Source organism: Acanthopagrus latus, chromosome 9, assembly GCF_904848185.1.
Source record: "Acanthopagrus latus isolate v.2019 chromosome 9, fAcaLat1.1, whole genome shotgun sequence".
In the NCBI taxonomy this organism is placed as follows: domain Eukaryota; kingdom Metazoa; phylum Chordata; class Actinopteri; order Spariformes; family Sparidae; genus Acanthopagrus; species Acanthopagrus latus.
This window is the reverse complement of record NC_051047.1, coordinates 9,798,327-9,811,769: the sequence shown is the minus strand read 5'-3', so window position 1 is coordinate 9,811,769 and position 13,443 is coordinate 9,798,327.

Sequence of the window (13,443 nt, the reverse complement as noted above, 5' to 3'; positions counted from 1 at the left end):
TATTGCTGGGAACCAAAGTGCTCTAGTTATAGTAGATAACATGGGATTATCATTGTGTGCATTTCTGTGCACATATGACTGACCTGCAGTGTGATCACTCCTTGGTGGTTGTTAGAAAGTGTTACCTTATTTTATTGTGGTTGAGTCCCACATAATAAAAATCTAACAATTAAGCATGACATCTGCAAAGTTACTAATAAATCCAAGTGTCAGATGAATGCAAATGATTTTTTTTTTTTTTTTTTAAAAAGGAGTCTTGCTAAAAGTACAGCGCTTATGTAAATACACACTGCTACCTACCATCTGTGGTAAATTTCATAGCAGTAAAATCCGCCTAGACATTGTGTTGTTGTTCATTCACTAGGACTTATGTAATGACTCCAGTGTGTTCCATCTGTTTCATAAAGCATAAAGAACTGTGTGAGCTTATTGAACCTTTACCCACCCACACTTTATTGTTCCATCAATGTCTCGTCCTTTCGGCTGCAAGCTTCTTGTCTCTGGGATGTCAGAGGCAACCCAAGACGTTGATTCTGTGGGATTAACAGCTGGGCGGCGAACATCATACGCCCATGCTTCAGCTGGACATTTCAGAATGGTACTTTAATGGGAAGAAATATTCACTTATTATTGTTCGACTATACACCCTCACTTGGCAAAGACTTGGTTATGTGATGCTGTCAGAGTAACCAATAGTAACATGTAGCAACAAACACAGTTTTTAGCCTGTAGCCTGTGAGTAATATGTCGGATGATTCAGAGGTTTTTGTTCTGGATGGATAGGCCAGTGTGTGTGTGTGTGTGTGTGTGCGTGCGTGTGTGTGTGTGTGTGTGTGTGTGAGACTGTGTGACTGTGTGACTGTGTTTCTACATCTCTGTGTGCAGACTGCAGGCAGATGTCCATGAGGGTGTAAGAAAGTGTAATGTTCAGAGAGGCAGCCAGATAGTCACTCATGCTCAAATTGTCCTACAGTTTTCCTTTCTCTCTCACACACACCCTCCACCTCAGACTTTTTTTTTTTTACATCACCTATCTGACACATTTTCACAGGGGGAAGTCCAGGATATTCACAGCAGCGGGCTTACTTCTCAAGACATCCCAATTTTTACAAATTCCCTAAATAAGGTCTGAATTAGATGACATAAATACATGCATGTTCAATCCAATATAGTTCAGTTGAACACACTGCAGCAAATGGTATTCAATTCAGTTCAGGCTCAAGCTCCAAATATAAGACAAGACAGTTACATTTGCTAATTGACATACAAAATAAAGGATTATGTTCTAAAAGAAAAGTATGGGGCGTGAAACTTTATGTTTGACCAAGCCAAGATGGTTTCATTTTCAGAGACGCTAATACAGCAAAAAATTCATCTATCCATGTGAGCATATTTTTAACGATGTGTTTGTTTAACCCTTGTTTTTTCTTGACATTGCCTTTACTTTCTCATTGTGTGCAGTCCAAAAGACCTCAGTGTTGTGTGTGTGTAAATGACAAAATCAGATTTTTTTTCTCTCCTTCAAATGTTTGCTTTTCTTTGTGTCTGACTGTATCAACACCAGTGTATGTAGAAGTTGTGACCCTCTCTTAGCCACAAATATAAGAGAGGATTTGGAAATATTTTAGGAATCATTAACGTAGACTCAAGATCAGCATAGTTTGTACTGGATGGCATTAGATTGTACAGGTGTGGCTAATAAAGTGGCTACTAAGTGTATCTTTTTCTTTCATTTGCAAAAAAAAAAAAAAAGTCACTCAGTGATAAATAAATGCACAGCATGGAGCCCTACATCGAGATATGAACTGATTTTTGGGGTCAGTTTGACTACAGTGAGCCCTCTGGATCCTCATGTGAAAGAAGACAAGAGGACCCAGAAATCAAAATCATATTGATCAGAAACTCTCACAGAATTAAGAAAAATCATCTGGGCTCTGAGCTGATGAAACAAGACTTAGCTCACCAAAAGAATGAAAATTCAGTCACAGTCACCCATGTGCCTACATGGCTTTAAAAAAAGGACTTTTCTTATTGTACTGTCAAATATTATATGTTTGGAAGTAACAAACAGTGGGTGTTCATTTAAGAGCTACATTATAATATTCTACATATAAATTGCCAATGACAATTTGTCCGCTCCTTGTAATAACAGATGGATAGATGTGGTCAGAACTCTATAATTTCTTCACACTAAACATTGTTATACTGCTGACATAACTTTCAGGCCCAGAAGTTTTGCCAATAGAAAGACCAGTCTTTATCTAATATTTAGTACTGATCAGAGGTTGGCGAGAGATTGCTTGGTAGATGGACTGCGTTAACCAAAAGAATCTAGCTACACATCATCATTAATTCCCAGTGTCTTCTGGTGCTTTGGAGCAGCACAAGGGATATGTAAGATGGATAAATGATGATACTGGTTAAAAAGCTATAAAACATTAATATATTAAACTGGCTGTCATTATAATGACTGTGATGAACGTTTACATTGGGGACCTCTGCTGGAAAGCTGCATATTTTGAGAGAGGAAGAACTGCTGAGTCTAGACTGTGTCACTCGGTGGTCAAAAACTATTATCACAACTTTGCAACAGCCAAAATACCATTTCTCTCACTACCTGGTTGTCAGAACTATTTTATATGGCAATCATCACCTTTAGCTGATATATTGAAATTCCATATCGTACCTGGACTGAGTGCTTTTTGTAATTTCTATCATGTTTTTGTTTGAGTGCAAGCCAAAGGAAGGCTTGACCCTGCATGAATAAATAAGTTTGTGTGGGTTTCAAAAGTGACGGTTAGTTGAGTATCAAAAGATCTTTTCTTTCATTTCCCATGACAGATGATTTGATAAGGGATTGGCACAGCCTTTTAGGGGAGAAAAGACAATTAGAGCTTAGTCATCACATGCCTGGATCCTGTCTGGACCTGCTGATCCCAGGACGGGGCTACAATCACCTCTGGAACCAATGCAGGAAGCAAATGGCACAACCAAGCTTCCCTGAAGTGTGGGTGACATCCCCGAATCTGGCTGTAACGTAACCAGGGCCAGCAATGTTTATACTATTTCTTTTTATATAATTGTGTAATTTGCAAATGTAAAAGCAGATGCTATAACATAAATTCCATCAAAACCCACTGAGGTATTTGAGAGACTATTTAACCAGAAGGCCAAATGGTATACAATCAAAATAGACAAAGAATATAAGTAGAGTAACACTCAGCAGAGCACCTACTTCCATCAAAGCCCAAATGTCCCCTTTAATGCAATCAAGCATAATCTAATATCAAACTCAAATGTCCTGTTTCACTTGAGACCTCCCATATTTGCTTTAGCACAATTCAAGCTCACCAAATCCAGGATGCCCAACCACGTAAATACCCCTGATTTCTTTTTTCTTCTTCCTTTTTTTTAAATCAAGATCCATGCATTTGACCCTAAGAAATAAAAAATGATAATTATCGCAAAATCTCAAAAATGCGAAAATGTTAAAGAAAGAGAGAAAAAACATGAATCTGCTCCTTTAACTGCAGAGTTTTGAGTAATCCTGTTGTAAAACCAGTCAACAAACCAACCGACGTGAGTGAAAACATGCTGTGACCTCCTTGGTGGAAGTAAAATCAAATTAGAATTAGAATAGAGACTAAGGCCGTAACTCTACTGAGTTACTACTACTGCAAATACACTGTACAATAATAGTAACATACAGCAATATAATATCATATATAATGATATAATGTACATTATATTGCTGCACGCATTAAAAAAAATCGAAGCCTCCTCAAGTCATAGTGCTCTCAGCCTGACTGTGGACGGCCTCAGTGTTGCTGAAGTGAATCTCATGCCAGTTAAAACCCAGGGCAGCTTTTATGGCAAACAGCAAACATGTTAACTGTGTACCGTCTCCGAACTAACCATGTGTTCACTGCTTGCACCACATAACCGGCCATGCTTTAAGAAGAGAATATGATCCAAGCATGTGATCAAATATGTTCAGAGTCTTTGTATCGGTAGTATTGATGACTGCCTTTGAAACTGTGACTGTAGAGGAGTGTTCTCCACTGCCACCTCTTCCTTCTACCGTGTCAGAGAGCCATGTGTAATCTGAAGCCTGTATGTGAAAAGTGAATGACATCTCTGTGGAAGTCTTTAAACGTTGCTCTTTGATTCTGTGCCAGGCCATTTGATCACAAAATGATGGGATATCACTCAAAAACAAGCACTGTGTTCAACAGCAGCCACAGAACAGCAAATAGAAGCAGTAAAATTAAATGTTTTATGAATCTACAGCAATCAGTTCCCTCTTGTACATATACAATGGACACATTGTAGCAAGCTATAAAAGATATTGATCTGCAATTGAGTGAAATTAATGGAATCCTGTACACGTTTGAAGTCTCAGTATGTAGCTGTTATTGATCGGTCAGCTTAAGAGGGTCAACAGATGCAGGGGAAACCTGACTGGTGCTCTAACACACTCCGTCATAAAGGCAGGATTGGACTTTGAAGAATTCAGGCGAGGTCCTGACAGTGACCACAGGGTCAGGCGTTTCCACTGTAACTACAGCCCGCAGGTACTCTGGACCTTCACGATGAATCCAAATAAGTAATGGACATACAGTAATTTACTAGGGATACATTCAATTTATATGTTGCCATGGAAATTTTTGTTGCAAGTCTTTTTTTACACATCCCATGTTGTGTTTGTTGGAGTAAAATGTGTGCACTAAGTAATATCTCCACTGGGAGTCAGTATAGGACACATATGAATGCAAATCAGTCGCCTGTCAATGAATCTTTTCCTTGCTTAGTGATTTAAAAGAAATGATCATACACTCTATCTTTCGCTATGAAATGTGTCCCCAAATATGTGTAAATAAACCTTTGGCTGTGGTTGAGATTCCAGATGGATTGAGAGGAAGACCAGCTGCCAAAGCTTCTGTCTGTCTTCTGGTAATGTCATATTAAATATGTCAGTGGTCAGAGTAAGGCCAACAGTGACCGATTGTCCCTCCAGTGGCAGCAGGTCGATGACAAAATTAGACTCCCCCTGGCATGCTTGTTAAATCTTTGGTCAAGTTAAAGGTGCACGAAGCAGTTTTAGGGAAGAAGAGAAAGATCCTCATCAACTGATTTTTAAAAAAAAAAAATTATGTATGCCTCAATAAGCAAACTTACCTTAAAGGACAATGCAGTTTCATACTGTTTCACTTTGGCATGCACCTTTCTAGATTCCAATGGTGTTCCAGGGACCTTATTTTTCTCATTATGTAACTTTTTTTTACCTTAAAAGAACAGCCTGTAACAGGGTGAATGGTGTGTCTGTCTCAGCCACTCAGCCCCCCCTGTCGCACAGTGTAACTTCAGTGAGAGGGTGGGACCACAGCGTTATATACATGTTTACTTCAAGAAACAAGTTATCAGCACACAACATTGTATTGATGTAATGAGTTTTGTTTGTAGTTAGCACCTACACATAGTTACAGTACTTGGGTTAGTATTTACCACAGTGGTGTCACACTCATAAACTGTGCCAAATCACATGAAACAGCAATTTCACCATCATTTTTCTTTCATTTGATGATACTTCAGGATGACTTTTTGAATTTGTGCTCAGAAAAAACATGATTTCACCCATTGGTTCCCATCTAAGACCATAAATTCATTAGGAAACTGTTTACCCAGCAGGTAGATAAATTGAGAAGTAGGATCATTTTCACATGAGTCTCCCCCTGTTGGTCATTAGAAAGAATGCAGGTTTGGGGCACTTTTACATTGACTCACTTGTCAGACACAGAAGCTTCTACCACTCTTTATTCTACAGTCTCTCATACAGACATAAAGTATAAAAGCGCATTCATGCAAGTGCTGCATTCAAGCACAATTTGGAGGTAGCTGCACATTACCTTAGACAACTGGAACATTTGCATTTTACAATTTACTCATATTATTTCTATTTCAGAGGAAAATATAATACTGATCCAAGGACAGTATGACTTTGCGGCCAAACATTTGCAGACAAAACATATAAGATATAATACGAGATTAAAATTAAACTAGGAATTTTTAAAGCAGTAGAAATCTGTCTCGCCTTAACCAACAAGATCCTTAAAATAGTGTTAATACATTATATATACACATCCGTAATTATGACCTGAGAGGAGCCATTTTGATGTTTGTGATACTTAAATAATGTTAAGCTATTATATGTAGTATGACTTGGAGTGATTTGTTGTATTGTAACTGTAAAAATGAATAAATAAAAGTTTTACATTGTTTTTCAGCTAATTACTTTTTGCAGGATGTGAAAATTAACAGTGCAAAAATCCACTGTAAAATTTAACAACACAACCGATCTCATAGTAATACTGAAGTTCTCCTCATACATTTTTTTTCTCTTATTGCAACCAGGTTGGGTTCAGCATGTTGGCTTTTAATACGTTTTTTTTGTTTAAGTTAGACATTAAATGATTTTTCTTGAGCTCTTCCAGATCCGTTTTAATCTAATCAGGAGTAACCACAACAGGCGCAGACCTCTGCTTGGCTCTCCCCTTTGAATGCCTCCTGGGTAATATTGTATAGCTGCATTGTACACGTGTGTTTCAGCCCTGATTAATGTGTGTATTCCACATGATTATTTTCCCCCCTCAGATTTATGTTCAGCATAATCAACGGTTATTTAGACAGTTAAAGCTGTGTGTGTGTATGTGTGTGTGTGTGTGTGTGTGTGTGTGTGCGCGCGCGCCTATGTGTGTTTTTCCTGCATGTACCTTTTGTTTGTGTGCACATGTCTGACACCTGAGTGCATGTGAGTTACGTGTCATCCTCCATCCATCATCACAGACGTCAGGTGGAGGAACATTATACAGTTCAAGTTGTCTGAGGATCTGCGGTTGTCTGTGGTTTTAGCGTTGTGGAAGGAAACTCAGTTTTTCTAGCTACCGGTTTGTTCCATTAAATAAACATGTTTGACTTGATGACTCTCAGTATCCTGAATACGGCCTTATGGGAGATCACGGCCGGTGGTCCACCGCTCTACAACCATTAACCACAACGTCTGTTGACACCACAGCACCCTCCAGTGGGACAGTCGACGTGTGTTCACACATCACATACTCAGCTTCCACAGACCTCCTCACACAAATAGACATGTTATAATGCAGTAATCAGACCCAGGGAACAGATGGTTGTCTTTTAACATGGAAGATTCTGCTGTAGTTTTCACTGGGAACTCTAAGAACAACTTTTTATCTGAAGACTAAACAAACAGCGGCAGACCTAAAACCAGGGGTGACTGTAAATGATGGGTGTCATTTTGCCTCGACTGGGACCCCATCTTCACTGGGAATACACATTAATAAACAACTGAACAAGGAGCTCATTGAACATTATGTGCACAGTTAAACATGCAAAAACACAAGAACGTTGTTGGAGTGAAGGCTAAAGAATGTACAAAAGAAAGTGTTGCATCTTAAAAATGGTATAAAATAACTTTTGAAAAATAGCAGCATTCAAGGTCTCCTGCTCCACTGTTTGCATTAAAGGAACAGTTCGACATCTTGGGAAATGTGTTTTTTTGCTGACAGTTAGAAGAGAAGAGTCACTGTCATATTTGTATTTTTAATATAAGCTGAAGCCAGGCGCTGATAAACTTAGCATAAAAAAACTGGAAAGGGGGAAACAACAAGCCTGTACAACTGCAGCAGCACCTAACGTAGCACCTATGAACATGTTATAAGTTGTTTATTTAATCCCGATAAAAACTCAAATGTATTACAGGGGTTTTATTTGTAGGCATATTTCTTGGCAGGGGGAAATGACCGTAGCTCCTTTAAATTACTTTATCTTTTAAAAAAATATTATTCTTTTGAATTTGTTCTGTTGAAACACATATTGCCTGTGGCAGAAATCAGTCAACCACCATTCAAAAAGAAAACATGGGTTTTGGATCAAGAGCAGCAGACTTTGAGATGATCACTACCGACAGCACGGGATCGATTTAATCCTGGTTAATACCCAGTTGCAGGGAAATGAAGTGGGAAAAATGGGACTCGTTTTTCTCCTTACAGAGACCTGTCTCCACTACAACATCCCAGATCAAGCTGCTCTGAGCCGACAGAGCGCAGGATGCTGTGTTTGCATCAGGGCTGCCATGATATCAGATTTTCTCTGGAAGTTTATCGTGGCCAAGAGAACTCACAGTAACAATATTATTAGGATTTATAGATACGTCTTGTTGATTTTTTTTGTCAAATGAACAACATGCCTTTCTGGCGTTTTATAGTATATACATATATACATTTTTTACTTTTTTGTTAGCACGGTGCTGGAAAGGTGTTATTTTTAACTGCATGCTAAGATTTTATTCTGTAGTGTGTGTTGTCATTACATTACATCGTACACATGTTTCTGTTTTTCTCCTCTCTCAGTCTACAGTAATTACAGGAATATGACTGAAATAAGAGTTTTTTGAGCTGAGGGATATAGTTTGGATCTGGGAAGACATTTGAATTTAAAGCCTCTTAAACTGTGAAGGATTTTTTAAACTGTGGTTTTTCTACCTTTCTACGTGTTCTGCAATATCTAGTCTTGGTTCAAGGCCCAGAGCGTTTCTTGTGGCTGGGATACTTGGACCTAAGCTAGTCTTGCTCAGTCTGGATCCAGCATGCGTCTTATTGGACACATTCCTCGTCCAGGTGCTGTGTATTTTCTTTTTCATTCTGCATGAGCACCCCATGTAAACTTTTCCTGGCCAAATTCATTCATTATTTAAACACACAATAAAAGGTCTCATCTCCTTGGCACTGTGCCCAAGACTTCATCCTTTTTAAGATATTCTGGTCCAACATATAACTCTGCCAGTTTAACTAGCTTCAGAAGAAGAATGTATTACTTCAGTTAAAGGAAAAATGATTGTATTATTTGTTATGGTACCAATTTTAAATGGGGGAAGAGAGGCATAGTTTATGGGTGTTTCATCTTCCAAGACAGAATAAATAAACTTCAATATCTATACTTCTCTTAGGTTCACAGGTCAACTTGTAGGAGGTCCGTCTGGCCACACTCAACTCCCATGTACTGTATATGGAACATGTTTGCATGTGCATGCATGTATGTATGTGAATGTGTGTGTGGTCTGATGTTTGCATATGTGTTTCACAGGAGCTTCAACAGACATTTGCTTACAATGTAGATTTTATTGAAAGGTCTCCCAAGTAGCAACTAGCAGTCCAAGAACACATCAATGATTGATAGGGAGTGACAAAGATGCATTTACACAGTGGAGGGAGTCTGCTGCTCCTGGTGTAGTTGTACACTTTATATCCATTATTTCTCCGTAACGTACCCCCCCAATTCTCACTAAATTGAAGGTTGTAGGCGTGTCAGGAGTAGAGAAGCCAAATGTAGATCTCAAAATCAAAAGCTTAGCATTGAATTTAGAAAGTACTCTATCTAGCCTTTTTATCATAAAGCCAAAGAAAGCGTTCTGGGAGGTTTAAAATGCTTACGCGACAAAATTGAAATGCAACAATTATATTATTTTCTGTGTTGTAATTCAATTTCAACGTGTCATGGAAAATTCATGTCACAGTTTAAAGCAATACCTTATTGATTTTTTATTTTATTATTGTTATTGAAGACAAAAAACTGTTATTCTACACGTGTTTTTAATTCAATTCTAACAATGTGTATAGTGCTATAATTCACGCTTATTTCTTATTTCAGTGAGTTTATTAAGGCATTTTTAAAACTTACATAAGTCTTAAACAGCTTTTGCATGAGATTCTAAAGCGAGGAAATACAGGTAATTAAAACACCTGTCAGTTTGTCTGTTGTCAGATATTTAAAAACAAAATCTCCAGCAGCAATTGCAATTTGCTAATATGCATATAAACATGCCTTTCTCCTCATTCTTACTTATATCTTACCTTTCAAGTTTCTTAAGTGAAATTTGAATCTGAACCGCTGAGACGTCTGCTACCGGTTCAGTGTATCAGGGTGAATGACATTTGGACTGTGGGGCTCGAGAAACAACTCTCTGATAGATGGATCTGATAAAGTCAGCAAGTCATAAATTTTATTTATGTAGCACCAATTCACAATAAAACTTATCTCACGACACTTTTCAGTTAGAGCAGGTCCATACCATTGAATTGATTAATTTACAGAGACCAAACATTCCCCCAAAGACAAGCACTTAGTGACAGTAGCGAGAATAAAACCACCACATCTACTTCCAGAATCATTCAGGATAATCCATAGTCCTCACCATCACGGAGTTAACATGGAGTTTGTATGTTTCTCTACTTATGTCATATGTAGAAATGCGCCATTTGGACTATTTCAGTCTCATTATTGATAAATCAGCACACGGTAACTTTCAATATATAGTTCTGTTCTGATGTTCTTTTTTCCTTAAAATCTTTAATCTTACTCTGACTGATTAGGAAAGTTTTAATTCAACGTAGCACGAGGACAGAGATTGCTGGGGAGCCTGCTGTGCAGTTGACAGCCTGCCTTAACTTCATAATTCTAACTGATTGCAGGAGAACTGGATTTTCTTGTGACAATAACAAAACATTTAATCATTTAATTTCAATTATTTATGTGGCTCAGGACCACGATCACATGTCTGGCTATATACCTGGTCTACCTTGGTTTCTCCAAGCTGAAATATTGTCCATCATAATATGCGGTCCTTCTCTGTGGTGAAGACAGCGTGGGCCTCACGTGTCTGCAACTTGGGAAATATCGTGGTTATCCTCTGTATGGTTCATCTGTTCTTACTTTCTCAGAAGAGGCAGAATCAGACCAAAGAGATAGTTTGGTTTCGGTGGTGAGATTGCAGTCCACCTGAGAAGAGCCAAGTTACAACTGTTTACAGAACCTGAGAACCGGGAGGGCTTTTGGCATGGACGTCAGTCCAGTTTGGATGTATGTGGTTTTCCTAAATCCTCTTCTGTCCAGTGTGTTATTTTATTATAATTCTCAACACCTGGCAAAGAGTTTCAGTAAGTTTCAAGTTGATTTTTTTGGTCTTTTATTATTATCATTATTATAATTGTTATGATTATTATGATTATTGTCAACAAATAATAATAATAATAATAATAATAATAATAATAATAATAATAATAATAATAATAATAATAATAATAATGGTTCATTGCAGTTGGTGCCATAAAATCAAAATAGAAAGTCTGATGTAAGTAAGGACTCCTGTTATGACATAAATGCAATGTGACATTTGTGTGGATAAAATGTAAACAATCGGCACAAACAAACTATTCAAAAATTGATGTCACATGTCACAGTTTTGAAAATTACATTTTAGAGTGGCATCCTTCATGGATATTTCAAACATGTTATACCTGGCATGCTCGCCTGTCACGTCAGAGCCCGTGGTTTTGACATTTAACGGTGGTAACAGTGTGTGTGTAGGGTGGAATAACAGAGGGCAGTGTGGTGGATTGCCTAATAAATGGGCCATTTGGGACTATGGGCTGTACATTAGCTGTTCTCCCCTGTTACCAGGAGTGCCAACATTTACAGTCATCATACAGATTACTTCAACGTTGCTTTCAGTCACAAGGCAGACATGAAAAAGTGCTTTTGTGCAAACGCACAAGTTGACAGAAAACATAAATGGGCCGGTCGGTTTGAGTATGATATATTCAAGTAGACTGTAAAAAATGTTTTGCATTGGTTGTATTGTCAGAATGTGTGATTCTCTCTGCACACTGGCAGAGTTAATCTCATACAGCTGATCAATGTTGGTTTTTCTGGACAGAACTTGCTTGATATTAATATTATTTGAATCCATCACTCAGATCAAGCTGTCTGACCTCATGGTTTCATCATGGATTCATAGTATGACATATATATGTATAATTTTGAATTAATTCACATCAACACTCACAGGATATGTTGTTGGGTCTGTTGGATTTACCAGTTGCCCTGTTTTGTTGTTCTGTAGGTAATGACCCCACTTGCTTTTTGACAGATTGCTGGCCTAAACTGACCATTTTACCACGTGGAGACATCACAAACTGCTGAAGCCAGAGCTGCCCTGTGCCGTATCCCAGCACGCTATATGTTTGTCCCAGGTCAACACAGAGTCCTATGAGCATTCCATGCATACTAACACCTCACTGCAGAATACCCTACCCACAATGCCTTTCAGCAAGCACCTGTGTTTATGGCCTAATACCTTACCCTTTCACCTAATGGGGTGAAACTCTTCTTTTTTTCTTTTTTTTTTTGTAAAAAAGTTATAATAGTTGTAGTAGTAGTAGATGTAGTGTAATGTATTGTTTGAATGGGAAGTAGTCAAATAGTAACTACTACTAACTAAGCCTCTATATCAGTTGCTGTATCCTTGAGCTCAGTGAAATTAAAAGAAAAATACTTCTCAAACTCCTGATTGGAAGGATTTTTTATCATAACACATATAATACAATGTACAACATGGTGAAACCGGTAATCTGCAATAACTCATGCTAAGGGAGCAGTGGCCAGCTGCCGCGAGCCAAATCCAGATCACTAATTGATCACTAACTAAGGGGGCACTAACTGGAGAATTAACCTATGGTGAATGTTTTGACGTTGGGAGGAACTGCTTGAGCAGAGACAGATGGATTTCGTATGCCAACGTCTTCCACTTTCATGCTTCCATAGCATCGCGCTGGAAAGAGAGAGAGGGGTAGCATGTCTGGTCAGATGTTGATGTTTCCATCGCAGCTGAGCGGAGCTGGAGCCAAGAAACACCTGTGATATGCTAATTGTACCCATACCCATGGAAGACATAAGCCAGACGTTAGTGATATGTGACCTGGTGTTACTGGGTGCTTTTTTTCCCTGATGTGAAATTGGTATGACAACATCAGAAGATACAGAAAATCAATCAACTCCAAACAAACACTGAGGGAGAGAAGGACAAGTAATGAGACAAGAGGACAGGGACAGTGATTAGAAGAGAGGGAAACAGAACAGGTCTGAAACGACCAGATACTTTCTGTCCATGTGTGACCTTGTACTCGACCACTTCATGCCGCTGTACCCCCTCTGCAGCTGTAAATATGTTTATCCATCACTCACTTGTCTCTCCCACGCCGACCGGTAAATCAGACATGACAGGCATCTACAGACTGTCTGCCTCCATCTGACACATCTCATAGTATATATGATCCTGCCTGTTTGCCAAGTCATGCATGCCAAGTGTATACTGTAGGAACGAGGCAGTAGTATCGTAGTGTGATGGGGGAGTATGTGGGGTTCTGTACATACATGTGACTGTAGGCTGTTTTGGATTATCCAGCAGGTGTGACTTGACATTCCCATAAAGATTTTCTCCAATAACAAAACCTTTTCACAGAGGTCATGACAACTGGAGCACATTAAAGGAAAAGTTCAACATTTGGGGTCATTTATTTATTTATTCAT